Below are 21,502 nucleotides of genomic sequence, written 5' to 3'. Positions count from 1 at the left end.
GTAGTGGTTTGAGGCAAGTTGGATCCTTGAAATGTTTATCAATGACTAGCTCCAATGACCCCCATATAAAAGCAAAAAGCTATTTGGAAAACAAAAAGGATTTCTTTTCTTATATCCAATTGGAACTTGAAAACTAGGATTAAAGAGAAATAAATGGGCAATTCTAATCTTAAAAGAGATATATAGAAAAAAAAAAATTGATGGTGACAATTTTATAATTAAAAGTTATCGTATTTTCTTTTAAAATAAAAGATTTTAATTTAGTTTGTCATTTTATTACAAAAAATATATATAATTTCCTTGCTTTAAGAGTATTACTATGAATAAAATAAAATTAAAAAAATATATATACTAGATGAATTTTTGTTTATTTATTTTTCCTTTGGAAAAAGTCAAATAACATATTAAATCAAGATTTTTCATAGAGGACTTCCTTTCATTTCTATTTATTTCGTTTTCCCTCTTCATTTCCATTTCGACAACCTTAGGCAACCTTAAATTTGGATTAATGAGGAAAATGTAAATAAATTTAAGTTAATTGTATTTGGATTAATTGGTGAAAAGTGCATTCTTATGGGCCATATGTTATTTAGTCCAAGGTTTAATCTTTTTTGGTGATAAAGACATTCGTTGAAAAGACGTTGGTGTTGAAAAAGTTGCTAAAAAATCACCGACGACTGGTGCCCGTGAAGTAGACAGATAGGTGACATTGAACAGATAGATAAATTTATATGTGACAAGCATACAAATAGGTAAGATTTGAACAAATATTTAAACAGATAGTTGACACATGTATAAATATGTGACATTTGGACAGATAAATAAGCTTTGAATAGATAAGTGTTCATTTTAAACAAATATCTGTCCTTTTGACTAAAAAAGATTTAATTTTTGGCCTATTGGCTAAAAAAATTCAGAAATTGACCTCTGAGTGTATTTTTTTTTTATTTTTTAATCAAAAATATATATATTTTATTGATAAACACAAAGTATAAATTACAATACAAAGGTGCTACACCAATAAAAAAAAGACAAGTATAAAAATATCATAGCATAAACGAGTTGACACTGATATATTAGCCTTATCATCTGGCAGCACTCCAGCACAGTGAGTAAAATGGCGTGAGTGCCCATTTTATTTTATTTTTTAAATAATTTTTTTACCTTCACAAACCTCCATCTAAAGGGATAATTCAAACGCAACTTAAAAGTACAGATATACGACACTGATAATGGGATGAACACTTTGATTCGAATGCCCATGATGATGTCTTGCCTTTCGGTTTCATTAATGGGAAAATACTTAAAAAATGACTGATTTCTTTCAAATAATCAAATTGAAGCGGTGATGTTGGTCTTATTGAGTTCATTTTTTAGATTTGTTTCGGTTACTTATGCTGTGCATATTTTAGAGTTCGTCGAGTATATTATCTCTATAAAAAAATTAAATCAATGGAATAATGGCAATCATATGTTCGGATTAATTTTGTATGAACTGAATATTTTTTCACTGTCTTTTTTTTATACAAAATAAATCCGAACATATGGTTATCGTTATCTAATCGACTTAGTTTTACACAGAGATAATTTACTTGGTGAATCCTAAAATGTGAACGGTTTAAATTATCGAAATAGAATTCAAAAGTAGGCCTAACAGTACCTCTTCAGGAAAAGCCCAATCCTTTGAAAAAAAAATGAGAAAAAAAAAAATTATAAATTCATAAAACTACAATACTCGTTTACACAAATTTAGTACATGAACTATCTGTACTTTCATAAATTTGGAATTATTTTTCTATCTCCTATTCTTTTAATATTTCCCCTTTAATAAAGAAATTTTTTTTTTTTGCTTAAAAAAATGAAAAAAAGAGAAGACTTTTGATGTTTGAACAGCTACTTCTCTTTGTCGATCATGTACCCTTCACATGGCATATGTTGACCCTGAAGTGCGAACCAAAACGAGAAAAAGAGCAGGCATCGACTCTCCCTTTCTTTCGGTGAAAAACATTATAAAAAAGATTTCCTGTATTTACCCCAATCTAAATGGGATTTCCTGTAAGCAGACCGGCCTTGGCCTTAGACAATTGAGGCAGTGACCTTAGGCCCCGTTTGTCTTGAAGGATTCATAATTTATTTATTCATTTATTTGTATACAATTAGGATGATAATAGCCCTGTTTGGTGCAGCTTAAAAACTGCTTATTTCAGCTTTCAGCTTAATTTAAGTTATTTTGATGTGTTTGGTTTAACTTATAGCTTATACCTTATAGCTTTTTGGAAGTCAGAAATCAGCTTATTCTTTGAGTGGGACAGGAGATGCTTAATTTATAAGTTAGAAATCAACTTATGTTCACAGTTATAAGCTATAAGCTGTTTAAGTATAAGCTATAAGCACTTTTCCACAGCTCTACCAAACAGGGCCAATAATGAAATTACAATGAAGGCCATTTTTTTTTTATAGTTACATCGAAAATAAAACAAGACAAAGGACTAAGCCCGTTTCATAGGACATCCTAACATATCCTAACAAGATAAGGGACTGAAGGCTATTTAAATTACATTTATTTGTCTTCACCTATTCTCTCTGTGTGTGTGTTTTTCTCTCCTCCTCTTCGTAAGGGATGTAAGCGATTTAGTATGGTTTTGCTAGGGTTAAAAAAAATTTAGCACCAAACTAAATTCTTTAATTTTTTTTGTTGAGAAATTGAAACGATCACATTCTATAGTTCCCTTTTGTTAGTTTTTAATTTTGTAAAAAGTAATGGAATCTCACATCAAAAAAATAATAATAATAGAAGAAAAGAAGAAGAAAGGAGAACGGGGAGATGCTATATAAAAGTCTCCCAGTTTATGAATTGAAAAAAACATATTAGAAAAACTTACAAAAGATTAATTAGTAATTTTGCATCAACAAAAACTTAAAAAAAAAAATTAAAGAACTCAAATCAAACAAAATGTAAATTAATATTAAAAAAAACTATTGTTAACATTTAAGAAATAAAAAGCCTCAATTTAAAATTTTGCCTTAGGCCCCAAAAGGGTTGGGTTGCCTATAAGTCCTCCACATATGATTTATAAATAAATCTCTTTAAAAAAGAAAAAAAAAATTATTTTAGGTGAAATATTTTTTCAGACTAAATATATATATATATATGTATGCATGTATTTTTTATTAGCTCGAGACTAAATTCTCACCATCACCATCACTCCACTACCAACGCTCCCCCACCACCACGCCAACAACACTAAATTTTTTTATTAGCAAAAGAGATAAATTTTTAATGTGATCCAAAAAGTATAAAGAGAATTGCAACAATAGACAAATATGTGACAATATTATATAATTAAAGTAACATATTCCAATTAGGTTGGCACATGAATCTTAAAATCTAAACCATCAATACCACTGCCACAACCACTAGCTAGCACATAAATTTTAATATCACAACTAAACATATATAATAAAATGCATTCTATGAAAAAAAATCTCTTCTCTTTTCTTTTTTTTTTTTTAAATTTTAAAGAAAATATTTTTTACAAAAAAAAAAATTGAAATATTCATGACTACTCAAAGCCTTTCCTTGCATATGTTAAATTGTTAATTAATTTAGCAAGGTTTAAGCTATTGCATATATCACGCTTTACGTATTAACTACCAACTTAATTTCAATGTCATGATCATCTGCTAACTCACATAAACTATAAATTAATTCAACAAATGACTTCAAAATTCTTTCGCAGCATTCAATTGATGGGAAAGGAAATGAAAAAATAAAGAAAATAAAGTCATTCCCAGCATGTGTGTTCAATTGTTACAAGGAAACGGAAAATGCGTGGTAGCTCGAAAGTACAGTGACTCGAACGGCTCGACAGCCCAAAACGATGTCGTTTTGGGCTCTTTTTTTTTTTTCTTCTTCTTCTTCTTCTTCGTCGTGCTGGTCTGAAACCAGAGGGAGAGGAGAGGGAGAGGGAGAGGAGAGGGAGAGGGAGAGGGAGAGAGAGAGAGAGAGATAGAGGAGGCAGGTCGTCCGTCGCAGCCCTCCGCCGTCGCCTCTGCCCGATCGTCGCAGCCCCGCATCGGCCGATCGTCGTCGCAGCCTCCGCCCCCCGCCTCCGCCCCGATATGTTGGCCCCCTCCAGTCCCTTCTCCTCCTCCTCCGCCCTCCTCCAACCTCTCCCTCTCCCTCCTCCTCCTTCTCTCTCACTTTTCCGAGCCAATTTCGAGCCGAAACTCTCGAGCTACCAATCGCTACCGCAAGGAAATATAGATCACATCATAATTGTTTTCTTGAACGAAGCATTTTGCCCTCGATATTTTCCGTAAAAAGTATTATGAGAAAATTCAAATTATTTTTGTACATAAACTTTTTGTAAAGATTAATGGAAAAAGTAAAATCATTTGTATTTTCTTTTCTTCGTTTTTCTTTCCCTATATTTATTTTTCTCATGAATATGTTGTTGCACGGCATTCCTAACAATATGGACAAAGACTTTAAGATCATCAAAAGTCTAAAATAGTGAGAATTCAATTCATTGACCCGAAACTCAACTAGTGCTTTTATTGACTCCCAATTCCTTATATTATATGATATCTATGCACAAATTACAGTTTAGAAAGTATATACTACAAGGGATGATAAGTGTTAGTTGAGTCAAGATCCAAATGCAAGAGGTAGTCAATATTATCGTTAGGCTGCAAATAAACAGAATTGTTTATAAATAGATTTGAGTTTGACTCGGTAAGAGCTCATTTGAACTCGATTTGTTAAATTTTTTTTTTTGGCCTACGAGCTCGAGTTCGAACTCATTAAATTTTTAATAAACAAGTCTAAACATACTAAAACTCAGCTCGTAAAATCAGCTCGTTAATAAACTCGTTTAATATTTATTATTTATATATTAAATAATATAAAAAATAAGATAAATATGTTATTTATATATTTAAAAAATATAAATGTAAATAATAGTTAATTACAAATGGTACATTTATATAATAGTAATGGTAGATATTATTATTTTGGTAAAATATTAACTTTTTTTAGTATGTTTGTATATATTGTATATATAATTATATAATCAAAGTTTTAATTATAACTTTAGTCTCATAGGTAAGTATGAATTTATAAATTTTTTGGCTCATTAAGACTCATGAATAGATTCGAGCTAGAGTCAAGCCTAAGTCAACTCGGCTTGAGTTCGGTTTGTTAAATTTTTATTGAGCTCAACTCAAACTTGAGCTCGAACTCGTTAAAATTTTAATAAACATGCTCAAATATATTAAAGCTCGGCTTAGCTTGACTTGTTTGCGGCCCTAATTATCATGGATACTTCAAAAATAAACTTAGATAATTAGATTTACATAAATGCTATCTATTTTTTGGGGGGGGGGGAGGGGGGGGGGGGAATAGTTCAAAAAGTTTCTAAATTTGAATGTTTAGTGGACATTTAAAAATTTAGGTCTTGTTTGATAAAATTTAAAATTGAAAATTAAAAGTTGAAAATAAAGTTATGAAAACTGAATGGTGAATATTTCAATTGAAATGGCAATTTGATAAAAATTTAACTATTGAGTTAAAATAAATTATTCGATATAAGAACCTAAAATTTAAAATCTAAAATAAAAATGTTTTTATTAATTTTTTAAATTTATATATTTTGGTGGTACCATTGTAATGGTGGTGTGGCAATACCAGCAACAATGGATGGGAGATTACACTACAAGAATATGCACTTTTAGCGATCACTTTTCGCGACCAATATAAAAGTTGGTAGCTAAAAGTTACCTTTTGGCGACCAAAAAATTATTAGTCGCGAATGATCATTATTTTTGGCGACCAATATGAGTTCGTCGCAAAAGGTCATTTTTTGGCGACCAAAAAATGAGTTGGTCGCAGAAAGTGGTATAGTTTGGCAACCAACTACAAATTTGGTCGCAGAAGGTCACATTTTGGCGACCAAAAAATAAGTTGGTTGCGGAATATCAAAAATAAGTTGGTTGTGGAATTGGCGACCAAAAGTTTGGTCGCCAAAAATATATTTTTAGCGACAAAAAATATTTTAGTCGTTGTATATTTGGTTTTGGCTACTAAAACAATGTAGTCGCCGAATGGAAAATCAAAAATTATTTTTTATAAAAAGAATTAAATATTTATATTATACCTAACTAAACTAAAACTTTAAATTTAAAAATATATATAATTCACTCCACCAGTAAAAAAATAAAAATCACTTGAGATTATTACTTGAAAAAAATAATTACTTAAAAATTATTTTGTCACAAATTTGATAGCAAATTAGTGCTAAAAGTTTGCATAGCAAATTAGTTCCTAATCCTTGGTAACAAAAAAAAAAAATGGGTCTCAGAAAAACGTTTTTAATTGACCACAAAAAATTAACTTTATTTTAATAAAAAATATTTTTCATTAAAATATTACCCTAACTTCTACTAAATAAAAATAATAATAATTTTTTTCATTAAAATAAAAATAAAACAAATAAATTTTCAACTTTAGTAACTAAAAAAAAATCAAAAATAATAAAAAAAAATTCATTAACTACAAAAAAAAAATAATAAAAATAAATAAATAAATAAAATAGAATAAAACCACATCATTGACACCACCTCTCCTCTTCTTTTCTTCTTTTCTCTTCGTTTCCCCCTCTTTCTATCCAAATTCCCCCCTTCCTTTCCCCCCGTTTTTTCTCACCAACTCAAATCTCCAATCCCTGACCCCTTAAACAAAAAAAATCCCCAATTTCAAAAATGTCCAAAATACTCTCTCTCTCTCTCACGTCTGCAAGCAGCGGCAGTGGCAGTAGCAGCAATGGGGGACGATGGCGAGCAGCGAGCAACGACGGTGAGCAGCGAGTGACGACAGCTAGCAGCCTTATCTTTTGCAGAGGTACGGAGAATTATGGTATTCATTGATATGCTTTCAGTATACATTTATTATGTCGGTTTTATTGATTTGCATATGTGAGTTAAGAATAATCTTCTGTATTTACAAGCTATAATCGGACCCTTCGGAATGGATGCAAAAGAGGGAAAAGTAGATTTTGATTTTGTGTTGTTTTAGGTTCCCGCCAACACCAACTGTTAAAGAAACCTTGATTTAGCCAACTTCTTGCTTTCTGCTGAGTTGTGTTCTTGTTTTTGTTTACTCGAGGTCGAAGGATGAAATCTTTGCCTAAGATACAAATTTATCATTTTTTTCCTATAATTATTTCAGCAACCAAATGAAGAAGGCTTTTAAAGCTAGCTGGTTACTTTTTTATTTTTTATTTATTACAAAACAAATCCAAACTGCAGGACATATAATGGGTCCAAAGTCGATACAATCTTTATTGAGCCTTATTTATACTGGGATTTGATCAAAGCAAAGGGAAAATCAAATCAAGGGTGAGGTTGGAATCCAGTCACTTTTCACCTTTGTTGATAATTAATTCCCAATGGAGTTCTAAGATTCAGGTACCTCAGAGCGTGGCATGAATTGTATGGTTGTCACTTGTTGGTGTCACTTCAGACCGTATGTCAACAATTTTATGCTCCTCTATATAATGCTTATATTATTTCTTCTCTGGAAATCTTGAGAAATAATGGAACCTTGAGGGAAGTGCATTAGGGGAACTTTTTCATTACTTCTTGAAACATATTTTAATCATATGTTTCATTTGTTAGGGTACTAGTTTTTGCATTGCTGGAATACGCTTGACAAAGGCAGATGTAATGTAATCAATATAACTGAAAATGGTGACTGCAGTAATGCTTCAACTAGTAGCAAATTTAAAATCTGGCATGTGCTGCTGAACATTTGTCTGTGTATGATAGAATAATGTTTGTATGTATGAATACTAACCAGAGCCAAAAGTTTAAAAAACTTGCCTTGTACCAGAGGCTGAATTTTCATTTGGTAAAATAAATTGATGTCTCTTTCTTTGATAGCTTTTTCTTCACCTTTTATTTTTTCACCACTTTTTAAACCTATAGATGTGGATAATGTGATCACTGTAACTGCGGAGATAATATTTTGATAACCTGGTTATTGCTTCTCACTTAGAGAATTATACATTGTAACTGATGCTTTATTTGTATATTAACTATCATTTGTATTTCCATTCAAAGCTTAATATTTTGAGTTTTGATAATTTGCAGTGGCCAAGAAGTTGGGCCCTTACTCTTGGAACTGCCACTTGTCACTGAGAAGGTGAGTCTCTTGCTTCCTTATCAATCAAATGCACACAATCACTATAAAGGACCTACTATTGATATTGAACAAGGACTGTCTGGCCATCTCATTGGGACTCGTTCTCGCTTGCTAAGTGAGGTAACAATCCTTTTTTTTTTTTTTTTTTTTTTTTACTTCTGTTATGATTCCTTTCCTATATTATTTTTGCTGGTACTGTTAAAGAAGAATTCAGATGAGTGTTGTTTGACGACTATGAACATTAGATGCATGTACTACATTAGAAATTCAAATGAGGACTTTTTAAAGTGTGTTATAATTGATAATGAACTATACATCTTGCTTTTAGGCTGCAAAGCATTGGTTGCTTCATGACATGAGTATTACTATTTAAACTTTGATATTGTTTGAAGTTTCTGTTGTTTGGATGAAGCTTGTAATTTGTAATTAAGCACAAAGCTCCTCCTGTGTTTTTGTTTTGTAATGCATCCTACACATCTCCATATCTTCATGCTGTGGGAACAACTAACTTATCTTAGTGTAGCCCATAGAGACAATGACATTTATTTGGCAATTATAAGGTGTATTATCAGTTTAATTATTGATTACAAAAGTTATCATGTTCCATGAAATCAATAATTTAAATTTGATGAAATATTATGGTTGTTCCATGCACGTGGGGCATTTTTCTTCCCATCGAACTTGTGGAAAACTGGATATTGACACAAAGGAACAACATGATGGAGGATGGAATTATATGCTTTAACATCAAAGGTTGACGGCCTTGGATCTCATGGGAATGATATGTTTATCATAGGAATGCAATTTAACCATGAATATACTTGCTCCCCATTTAATTTAATTCATTGAATAATCTAATTGCTCTGAAAATAGTAGTAAGTTCTAAAATCACCATCTGAATTCCTTTGAAAATAGCAAGCTCTAAAATCACCATGAAATTAATAGACAACTTTCAAGATTCAATTAACCAAATTGTTTGAAGGGGAGATGTCTTCCCTGTAATTTTGGGGAGCTCAGGTAATCCTACAGGTTGCAAACCATCTTAAAGGATAGTGTAGATATTACTGTGTGTTGCTACCACTTGTTTGGTTGATCATTGAACTGAGTTAATGCTTAATTTTTTCCTTCTTTGTTCTATTGAGGGTTTGGAATCCTAAATTAACAACACATGCATAGGTTGTGCTAAAAAAGTCAGGAAAGAGCTAGGAAAGTGGTTTTTTTTGATGAAATTGTGGAAGCAAACTAGGAAAAAAAAAAGTGGGTAGTTGGAAAAATTAGAATCTTGCAAATCATATTCTGTCAAAATGTCCTTTTCATAATTCCGAGTAAAAAAAGTGATTAGTGTTCAATGTAGAATCTTGCAAATTCCTCAAATTTAATACTTGAATGGTTGATTTGAAAGGTGCATGGATTTAAGATAGCCTAGCATCATCTCTGGTAACAGGAACAAAAGGTAAAAAAGATGTAAACAATGAAATTAAAGACCAGTGAAAAACTCAAGGCTTGCCTGTTTGGTGATGTTCTTTGCAAACTAAACGTTAATCATTCCTCCTAAGATTAGTTTGAAAAAAAAAAAACTTATACACATGTGGAAATGGATGTGTCTTTGCCATCGGTGTGCATCTCTGATTCAGCCATCATAGGACGAGAATCGATTGATGATCAGAGCAGGGAGGCAGATTTAGATTCATTATACCAGAAGTATACTGACAGGATGCGATGGTTTGATTTACTCAATCATGATAGAAAATAGCAACGCAATCAGGTAATTTGGACCCCAGTTTTGAATTGGTCATATATACCAGAAAAGTCATTATGTTATTTGGGTCATTATCATCTAATCATGGTTGTTTTTAACATAGCTGCCACTCTAGCACAATTTTAAATCCTACCCATAGAAAAAATTATAAAACCATATAATGAACTGAGTCTGAAAATCATAATGCTTCTTGGGCAGAGGTACATAATCATAGAATTGTACATTTTCCCTGTTGCTGTGTGTTTGCTTTCTTTCTTTTAGGTTCTGCATAATGCTTCTGTAGCAAGAAGCATATCTTGATGTTTCATTTTGATTCTGAATGCTGTGCAAAAAACAAAAAAAATTGGTTTAAGTCTTGGATGCATTTGTTTAGTATTCAATTCTTTTTTGGTTTCAGGATTGGACACAGTATGATAACTGATGCTGAGCAGAGGGGTCTTATAACACCAGGGAAGGTAACATAACCATGAATACAACCCTTACCTCGTATCGTATAAAGGATGTGTGCAATCTTGATGTGCTTTGCCTTTTGTTTTTGCTGTATTTGGACAATAGCAGCCCTTGTATATTAAGGCAGCCCTTCCATAGATAGGCCGCCTTAACAAAAATTTGAGTCCATGAAACTAATTTTTTTATGCACCATCAGCACATAAACACTTAAATCAACAGCTGTAATGTACCTTTAACCCTAATAATAATATATCTTTTGTTGTAAACAAATGATCTGAAGTAGAACATAGCATGAATGCATTTAACACATCGTGGTGTTATTCTTCATCTTGGCTCAAAATGCTTCCTGTAAAATTTTGATGCACATGATAGCCAATTTTGATGCCAATTTTGATGCACCATTCTAGAAAACAAATGACATGATAGCCAATTTTGATGCACCATTGTAGAAAACATTTATTAAAATTTTCTTGAAAATATCTTTACTCAACAAAATATTTAAGATAGTTCTTGGTTTGATAATGGACATTAGAAGCAAGATCAACTTTAAAATAGTTGAGCAAAATCATCTCATGTGTTATCTTTCTTTTGAAATAAGGTGTGCCATTTCTGGCATAACATCAAGGGAGAAATTCCCTTTTTACTAAACTTGGACAGATTCTGACCCTTTGTGTGTGGATATCATAAAATATCATTCAAAACATAATAATAGCTATTGATACCCTTTTCTCATTGTCTTTCCTTTGGCTTTGGCCTTGGTTGCCTTCACCTTGGGGTGGCCGTAGCTTGCCTCGACCTACTGATGGCCTTGGATTGCCTTGGCCTAGGGGTGGCCTTGGTTTCCTTAGACTTACCCTTGGTTCTAAGCCTTGTATGATTATATCTTAAATTTATTGCCTTTCAAGTCCAATGTCTAAGTTACTTGGGCTTTGGGGTTGGCCTTCATTGACTTGGCCTTGATGTCCATAGTTGTAATTATCTATGCCTTAGCCCTAATATTTGGTTGTAATTGTTGTCACAGTTATTTTTGGTAACTCTTTTATTTATTTTGAGAAACAGCAAAGACAATGGGAGAGAAGTGGTGGTGGTTCAATGCCCCAGGATGGATGCTTGTGGCTAGGTATTGGTCTCCTCTTTTTATTATTGTTTTTATTAGGAGTTTTGTTTTAACGAAAAGATTTATGTACTTTTAATGTGAAGTTGGGTCGAATACATGTGTGCAAGGATGGACTTGTGGAATAAATTTATTGAGCAATAAATCAAATATTGTAGAGTAGCTCCTTTATCTTTTGGATCATCTAGTTTGTTTATTTTGCTTTTAGTTCAAATATATAGTGTTTATCTGTAAGGATGTCAGCAAGTTCTAAAATCCAAATTTTTACTTAGTGCCTTATGGATATCAAAGATCTGAATTCTTTTCAACACTATTTATTCATTCAGTTGTCATGTAGCAGTTGATTATTTTACAAAATTTTTTATCATGAGAAGTTGATCATTTCACAATCTCTCCTTTTACACTAGTGTGTGCATTTTTCCATATAGGGTAGCAACTTTGATGGTGATTTTTTTGTTTTTTTTTTCAATTGGCAGGTGATTATTTATATTTATGAAGATAATTATATTAAATTGAACAATCATAATTTATAAATAATAGAGCAAAAATAATCAATCTTTGTCTTTGGCATAAATTGATTCCCTAACCTTGTAATTAGAAGTATGTAAAAATTGTCAACTAAGCTAGTCCACTTGATTAACTGTTCCACTATTGTGGCAGTCCAATCTCTTGCCAAACTCTTCCACTATTGTGGCAGTCCACTAAGCTAGTGTTATTTATATTGGTGTTATTTATATTGTGGCAGTCCACTAAGCTAGTGTTCTACTAAGCTAGTCCACTTGATTAACTATTCCACTGGTGTTATTTATATTTTTTTTGGGTAGGCATGGGACAGCATCTTAAGCTTGCTTTCATTGCAGGTACCTGGATCATAATCAATTTACTGGGAGAATCCCGGATGCATTCTATAAGCACACTTTCTTGAAAGAAATGTGAGTTTCTGTCTTCAATCACTACAAGCAAATTGCAATTACCCAACACTAGGTCAAATGCTAATTGATTAAATGTTGTCACAGGTATATTGAAGGAAATGCTTTCCGGCCAGGTGTGAACCCTATTGGCGTCCACAATGTCCTCGAAGTTTCTGACACAGAGTTCTTGTTTTAGTCAAAGCTTCCACATATTATTTACTCGTAGAATTGTTTCTTTTTGTTCTTGCTAAAACTAGGGTGTTTCAGTTTGAATTGGAATGTAGTTCTATAAATAGGATGTATATAATGTACACTAGTGTTTTGGGAAATTTAAGAAATTTTGGAAGTAGGTTGTTTGACAGTTTAGAAAGGTGTTGTTGGATTCTTTGGTTGTCATTATTTTATGTGAACAATGTCTGGTGGAACACCAGCTGGGGATGTCTGGTTGTTTTAGTTTGAATTGGAACAATGTCTGGTTGTTTGACAGAAATTTAATAAATCGAATGTTAATGAATTATGTATTGTGTCAAATGTTAATGATTCAGTTAATTTGAGTGATGCTTTAAAATTATAGGTTTATTATGGATTGAATAAATTATTAGGAATTATAAGTGTATTGTTTTCCTGCTTTGGCGACCAATTTATTAGTCGCGACAAATAAATAATTTTTTTTCACAAAAAATGACAATTGCCGACCAAGAGTTTTGGTCGCAAAAAATACATCTATTGCCGACCAAAATAGCTTTTGGTCGTAGAAACTCACTTTTGCCGACCAAAAGTTTTGGTCGCGAAAAGTAACAAATGGCGACCAAAACCTTTTTTGGTCGTGGAATGTCACAATTGGCGACCAAACTTTTTGGTCGCGGAATGTCACGATTGGCGACCAAAAGTTTTGGTCGCGGAATGTCATAATTGGCGACCAAACTTTTTGGTCGTTGAATGTGATAATTGGCGACCAAACTTTTTGGTCAGGAAAATATCACTTTTCGCGACCAAAGTGTTTTAGCGACTAAATGAATTAGTCGCGGTAATGATATATTTCGCGACCAAAAATTTAGTCGGCAAATCCGACTTTTGCCGACCAACCAAAATTTTGGTCGCGAATTACATTTGCCGACCCTCAATTGGCGACCAAAGTAGCGACCAAAAAATTTGGTCGCGGATAACTTTTGCCGACCAAAAATAGACTTTTAGCGATCAATTTTTTTGTTGCCAAAAGTGTTAATTCTTGTAGTGTTAGTTGAGGTATAGGGATGACGGTGGGATGTAGTGGTGGTGGGGGAAGGCAGTGGAGGGGTGGTGGTAATATGGTGGTGGTAGGGGTCGTAATTGTTGGACAATCTTCACTGTATTTAAGTAGATTAAATTCTGTTGTGTATTAAACAACAACTAGAATATAAAGAAATAAAGGAAAGGAGAGAATTTATTTGATTATAAAAATCAAACTAGAAATAAAACAAAATAAATAAAATCAGATTTTATTTTGTTACAAAAACAAAATTAAAATCTGAAATAAATAAATAAATAAATAAAACAGAATAATAAATTAAACAATTTACTTGATTAATTTCTTTGAATAATTATCTGATCAAGTCCAGTGTTTGACACTGTGTCCTTAAGACAAATTCGTCCTTTCCACGGTGCTTTCAATATTTGGACGTCTATCTCCCAGGATAAAATGATCTACTACAAACAATAGCAGCACTACAAATTGTTTGCCTAACGAACACACTAAATGTTTATACTCTCTCACAGAAGAAAATAATACAGCAATATGAAAAGAATATTTGCAGAATTATGAAGGATGAAATTATTAGAGTTACAAAATCCAAATGAGGGCTGTCCCATTTATAGATGGATTGGTGGCTGCAGATTTTGAATTAAACAGGTGCAAACCTATTTGAACAGGTACGAAACCTATTTGGTTTTGAATTTAAACAAATTTGAATCTGTTGGGTTCACAATTCAAACAGATAACAAAAAGGGGAAGGGCCCTATTTGGGTGTACAGTAAAACCGGACCAGTTTATTTTCGATTTAATTTGAATTCTAGATTTTATTTTACTAAAAATAAAATTAAATTCAAATATTTTTGGCCCAAAAAGATTAGTATTGGGTCGAACAAGCCTAACCCAACCACACACCACGTACCCAGCCCAGCCTAGCCCGTCCTACCAAACAGACAGCGGCGCGCGCGTGTGGTGATTTTTGGGTCCAATGGGTCTAGCCCATTTTGCTCATAACCTCTCCCTCTAAAACATTTGGGTACCCCTTGGGGCACACCCCAAGTACCAAACCTATGCCTTATAAACCCATTCAAAACTTCTCACCAAATCAATGTGGGACAAGCCTTATTCAATACCTTTAAGGATTTTTCCACCAAAACTCCATTTCCATGGAGCATACTTTGGCTTCAATTTTCCACTCATTCGATAATGGTCTTGAGCAACCAAATATACCATGTGAATCACAACGTGGCATAGAACGCGTTGCCACTTTGACCCGTGAAAATCGACGCACGGGGCCCACCTAAAAAATAGACTAAACTTAGGAAAAAATTCTGGTTTTACCCAGAATTTTATAACCATTTCCAACAATCCCCCACATGAATGAAATTTGATGACAACGGAAATGCAACAATATGCAGATTTTATCGAAAGAGTATAAGTCGAAAATATCTTGCATTAGGATAGGTAACTTTCGGCCTTGAACCTTCCGTAGTAATAACCTATCAGACTTACTGCTAATCAATGGGCGCGATGCCTTGAATTGTTCAGCCGTTTGTGTAAGCCAAGACAATAGATTTCACACAAAATATCTTCTAACACATCGTGGTTCTCACTGCTGTGTTCATTTTGACCTTGAACGCTCCTGGTTTTCATGAATGTTTCTAGATAATTTAGCCTTTTCATTCTCATAGAACCGCCCCCAATTCGACATTCATATAGGTGATTCTTATTGTGAGTATCTCCTTATACTCGTCTTGATTTTATGCCTTAATCAAGATATAAGTAATCATTAAAAGCAAAGCTTATCCTTATACCCTTGCAAACAATACATGTTGCAGATATCACTCTTACCATAGGAATGGGTAGGTAATTTTAATCCCTTGGTGATTTCTGGCGAGCCATACATAACTTAGTTGTCCCTTTGAACTTAGTTCTTGGGATCTCCAATCATATAAGTAGGGTTACCATTATGACGACTCTTATGTAATAGGCTTTAATCCTATCCCCTTCGATGAACTATACACTAGCTCTTTTGTCAAATCTTTTGTTAACGGATCCGCAATATTCTCTTTAGATTTTATATAGTCTATTGAGATTATTCCATTTGACAACAACTGCCTAACGGTATTATGTCGATGACGAATATGTCGTGACTTACCGTTATACATATGATTCTGTGCCCTGCCTATTACAGATTGACTATCACAATGAATGCAAATAGCTGGCACAGGTTTTGGCCACATTGGAATGTCTTCTAAGAAGTGACGATGCCATTCTGCTTCTTCTCTTGCTTTGTCCAAAGCAATGAACTTGGATTCCATTGTGGATCGTGCGATGCATGTTTGTTTCGTGGATTTCCAAGAAACAGCAGCGCCTCCTAGAGTAAAGACATATCCACTTGTAGATTTCGAATCTTTAGTATCCGATATCCAATTTGCATCACAATAACCTTCAAGTACTGCTGGATATCGAGTAAAGTTCAAACCATGATCACGGGTGAATCTTAGATATCTAAGAACCCGAATGATCGCTTTCCAATGGTCTTCTCCGGGGTTACTAGTGTACCTACTCAATTTACTGATAGCATAAGCTATATCAGGACGAGTACAATTCATTAGGTACATTAGGCTTCCAATAATTTGGAAGTATTTTAACTGAGACACTGCATCACCTTTATTTTTCGATAAATAAAGATTGACGTCTACAGGTGTTCTAGCTAAATTCATATCATCCTTGCTAAATTTACCAAGAATTTTCTCAATATAATGTGATTGAGATAATGCATATCCGTAAGATGTTTTAGTAATTTTCATTCCTAATATAATATCTGCGACCCCCATGTCTTTCATATCAAATCTTTTGTTAAGCATTTGCTTAGTTGATTTGATCATGTTTTGACTGCTTCCAATGATAAGCATGTCATCCACATAAAGACAAACTATGACATATCCTTGGTCAGTGTTTTTAACATAGACGCATTTGTCACATTCGTTTATCTTATACTCATTAGTAAGCATTGTATGATCAAATTTTTCATGCCATTGCTTAGGTGCTTGTTTTAATCCATAAAGGGATTTTACAAGTCGACAAACTTTCTTTTCTAGCCCTGATACTACAAACCCTTCGGGTTGCTCCATATAAATCTCTTCATTTAGATCACCGTTTAAGAAAGCTGTCTTAACATCCATTTGATGTGTTTCTAAATTAAACAACGCTGCTATAGCAATAAGCATGCGAATGGATGTTATTCTTGCCATAGGAGAATATGTGTCAAAATAGTCTAAACCTTCCTTTTGTCTGTAACCTTTAACTACAAGTCTTGCTTTATACTTGTCTATTGAACTATCTGCTTTTATTTTTCTCTTGAATATCTATTTATATCCAAGAGGTTTAGAACCTGGTAGAAGATCCACCAATTCCCAAGTATGATTTTGCATAATGGATTCAATTTCATTATTAACAGTCTCTTTCCACAAAGGTGCTTCAGGACCTGTCATTGCTGCCTTAAAGCTTTGAGGTTCATTTTCTAACAGGTATGTCAGAAAATCTGGACCAAAGGATTTTGATATTCTCGCTTTCTTACTTCATCTTGGTTCATCATCAGTTAAATCCTGTTAGTCAAGACCATTACAAGTCTCTTGTGTTTGATTGTCATTAGTCTCTTAACTTTGTGTACAATCATAAGTTCTTTTCTGTGAACTTAATTCCTGTCCTTTCTTGTAAGGAAAGACATGTTCAAAAAACACAATATTCCTTGACTCTATAATAGTGTTCACATTTATATCAGGTATTTCTGATTTATAAGTCAGTAACCGATATGCACTATTATTCTGAGCATAACCAGTAAACCGATATGCACTACCAAAAAGATTCTGTCTTAAGATTGTTGGACAGTCTTCACTGTATTTAAGTAGATTAAATTCTGTTGTGTATTAAACAACGACTAGAATATAAAGAAATAAAGGAAATGAGAGAATTTATTTGATTATAAAAATCAAAGAAATAAAACAAAATAAATAAAAACATATTACAAAAACAAAATTAAAATCTGAATTAAATAAATAAATAAAACAGAATAATAAATTAAACAACTTACTTGATTAATTTCTTTGAATAATTATCTGATCAAGTCCAGTGTTTGACACTTTGTCCTTAAGATATATTCGTCCTCTCCACAGTACTTTCAGAGTTTGGACGTCTATCTCCCAGGATAAAATGATCTATTACAAACAATAGCAGCACTACAATTGTTTGCCTAACGAACACACAAAGTGTTTATACTCTCTCACAGAAGAAAATAATGCAGCAATATGAAAAGAATATTTGCAGAATTATGAAGGACGAAATTATTAGAGTTACAAAATCCAAACGAGGGCTGTCCTATTTATAGATGGATTGGTGGCTGCAGATTTTGAATTAAACAGGTGCAAACCTATTTGAACAGGTATGAAACCTGTTTGGTTTTGAGTTTAAACAACTTTGAATCTGTTGGGTTCACAATTCAAACAGATAACAAAAAGGGGAAGGGCCCTGTTTGGGTGTACAGTAAAATCGGACCAGTTTATTTCCGGTTTAATTTGAATTCTAGATTTTATTTTACCAAAAATAAAATTAAATTCAAATATTTTTGGCCCAAAACGATTAGTATTGGGCCAAACAAGCCCAACCCAATCACACACCACACACCCAGCCTAGCCTAGCCCACCCAACCAGATACACGGCGGCGCGCGCGTGTGGTGAGTTTTAGGTCCAATGGGTCTAGCCCATTTTGTCCATAACCTCTCCCTCTAAAACACTTGGGTACCCCTTAGGGCACACCCCAAGTACCAAACATATGCCTTATAAACCCATTCAAAACTTCTCACCAAATCAATGTGGGACAAGCCTTATTCAATACCTTTAAGGATTTTTCTACCAAAACTCCATTTTCATGGAGCATACTTTGGCTTCAATTTCCCATTCATTCGATAATGATTTTGAGCAACCAAATATACCATGTGAATCACAACGTGGCATAGAACACGTTACCACTTTGACCCGTGAAAATCAACGCACGGGGCCCACATAAAAAATAGACCAAACTTAAGAAAAAATTCTGATTTTATCTAGAATTTTATAACCATTTCCAACAATTATGGTAGTGGCCGTAGCGATGGTGGTTTGGTGCTAGTGGTAGTAGTAGTCAAGGGGTGGTGGAGGCAGTGGTAGTGTTGGGTAGAAAATGTGGGAATTGTGGTGGAGGTGTGGTGGTAGGGGTAATAATTGTGGTAGTAGCGGTAGCGATAGTGGTTTGGTGGTAATGGTGGTGGTAATCAAGGGATAGAGGAGGCGGTGGTAGCGTTGAGTGGAAATTGTGGGATGGTGGTGTAAGTGGTGGTGGTGACGGTACTTTGGTAATAGACAGGTACAAGTGTTAGAGGTAGCGGTGGTGGTTGTAGTTGTAGTAGTGGCAGTGATAAGAAGAGGTGGTGAAGGTGAGGGTAGTGATGATTTGGTGATGGAGTTAAAGTAGTTGTATGGTAGTTGTAGTTGTGGTGATGATGGTAGAGATTTGTCATGAAAATATTTGACGGCAAAAACATTATACAATAATAATAATAATAATAATAATAATAATAATAAAATGTCATACATTAAGCAAATTAAGTAGTAGCTACTTAATTTTTCTTCATCAATTTTAAGAGAAACTTATTAGATTAAATGGTGCAAGTTTTAGTTATCAAACCAACTTATTTTCACTAAATTCGTTTAGTTTAATTTTGTATATTAAACTTATTATTAAATAATGAAGTACGCACACGTACCCGTTCTAGTTACAATAATCCAAGGTTTTGGAAGAAATAGACCAAATACAAACCTAATTTAAAAATAAAATAAACTACTCAAAAGCATATGGGTTGATGTTTCTCATCAATTCGATTTTCAGAAGAAAAAAAAATGAAGAAAAACAAATTCAATCAAATTAAAAGGCCTGACTAGGGTGGGCTGGTGGCGGGCCTCAAATTTGGGCTTCAATTTGTAAAGTCAGATTTAGCCCATTCTTCTGGTAATGCTGATTTTTTTTTTCTTCTTCTTTTATTTTTGTGGCAAACTTATTATTTGTGAAGTATAAAGGCTGGTGTTCATATACTTGTTGCAGTTAAAGTGCAATTTGGTCGGGTTTAACTCGAGTTGTTTCTAAAAAATATTAGAACTTGGGCAATATATTTTTGAATTTAGGACTAGCATAAGTAGAAATTCAAAAACTCGAATTAAATTTGGATTAAGCTTGAATAGAGACATTAGCAGAGATGTTGAGTAATCCAAAATCCGAAATGTATATTTAAATATTAAATATAAATATGCATCATTAGATGAATGATGATGTTAAAATAATCTTGAGCTTTAAATCATATTCACTATATCTATTATATATATAAATAACACAACAGAAAACTTACTCTTTGTTTGGGCAATTCGAGCCTAGACTGAGTTTAATTTATAAAGCATGGGTTGGACTAGAGGCAAACAAGTTCAGGTTGTAGGACGGGGTAGGATTCAACTGCAATAACCACCCTTTAATATCCCACTTCTAATGTTGTCTTTCAATATTAAATTTGAATGTAAAAATTTTTAAAAAGAAAAGAAAAGAAAAATATTTAAAAGGAGCTATTTTTTTCACTTTTTTATTTTATTAGGAAAATTAAAAGAAAAATAGTAAATATTAGCCCCAAAAAAATCTATATTTTTTTAATCACCCCAAAAATAGTAGTATGTATAAATAATTTTATTTCTTTGACAAATCCAAACCAAACATTGGCTAAAGTTTTGGATGTCTTCGCAAAGGAATGGGTTTGTTTATAGTTGGTTAAATTAGTTGGTCCGTCTTGTTGGGCTTGAGACTCATTTTGAAACGCACTTCAATAATTTGGACTATTCATTTTATAAGACTTTTCAGAAGTTCATCCACTTGAAAAATTAAATTGATCAAATCATTATAACCATATGATCAGATTATATTTGTCTCTAAAATAATGGCTAGTCTATTTTTAAAATTATATAATCATCTAATTTCAATTGTCTAATCAATTAAAAAAATATTATAAATGGTGTGCACAGAATATCTTATAAAATGAATAATTTAGATCATCGAGATAAAACTCTATAATGAGCCAATTAAAACTTAACAGAACAATCCGGTTAATTCATATAATCCCAACTTTAGAAACTCAAGGTTCTTTGGTTAACAAATTGAGCTTGGAAGTTGACTTATTTTCCACTCTATTTAGATCTTAATTAATTTTTTTTTTTTAAATAGAGAATGAAATTTAAAATATATATACAAGCATAATACCCATGCTATATACGGACAAATTCATACATGTTTGTAGATTTTTGTCATTGTATTCAAACTCTAATGAAAGAAACCCCTTACAATGAGATACTTTTTTTTACCTTCCTAAATCAATATTAAATATTAAAAAAAAATTATAATTTATTATTACTAAGATTGTGTTTGAATCTAAGATTTAAGAATTTGTCGAGAGAATTAAACAAAAAGTGAGTAAAATGTAAAGAAAGGGAAATGGAGCTTCATTCATATTTTCTCGCTGTTTCCTTTTTCTCCATAAATTTCTTCACAAATCTTATGTTCAAACACAATTTTGAGTATAAACAATCTCAATAAACATCAAATAGTAGTAAATGAATTATATATTTAGAAATTATATTTACATATTGAGAATTTTAAGTCTCATAATTTATTTACAATGACATGGTAAGAAAATTTGGTCTTACATAGTTAAATTACAAACAAATCAAAATTCAACACATAATTTACTATGTCATTGTATATTAT

General features: G+C 32.7%; 1 long non-coding RNA gene across 1 annotated transcript; it reads left to right on the top strand.

Annotated features, from left to right (window-relative positions):
* The first annotated feature begins 6,361 nt into the window (after positions 1–6,361).
* On the top strand, positions 6,362–12,951 carry LOC145804603 (uncharacterized). The gene is made up of 6 exons (XR_014346698.1): positions 6,362–6,901; positions 8,152–8,323; positions 10,360–10,417; positions 11,472–11,532; positions 12,387–12,458; positions 12,543–12,951. It is a non-coding gene; the product is annotated as an uncharacterized LOC145804603 (long non-coding RNA).
* Positions 12,952–21,502: the final 8,551 nt, after the last annotated feature.

Source organism: Camellia sinensis, chromosome 12 (genome assembly GCF_055761805.1).
Source record: "Camellia sinensis isolate YWXY chromosome 12, ASM5576180v1, whole genome shotgun sequence".
In the NCBI taxonomy this organism is placed as follows: Eukaryota; Viridiplantae; Streptophyta; class Magnoliopsida; order Ericales; family Theaceae; genus Camellia; species Camellia sinensis.
The sequence above is the reverse complement of the archived record's forward strand: the minus strand, read 5'-3'. Positions and strand labels throughout refer to the sequence as shown.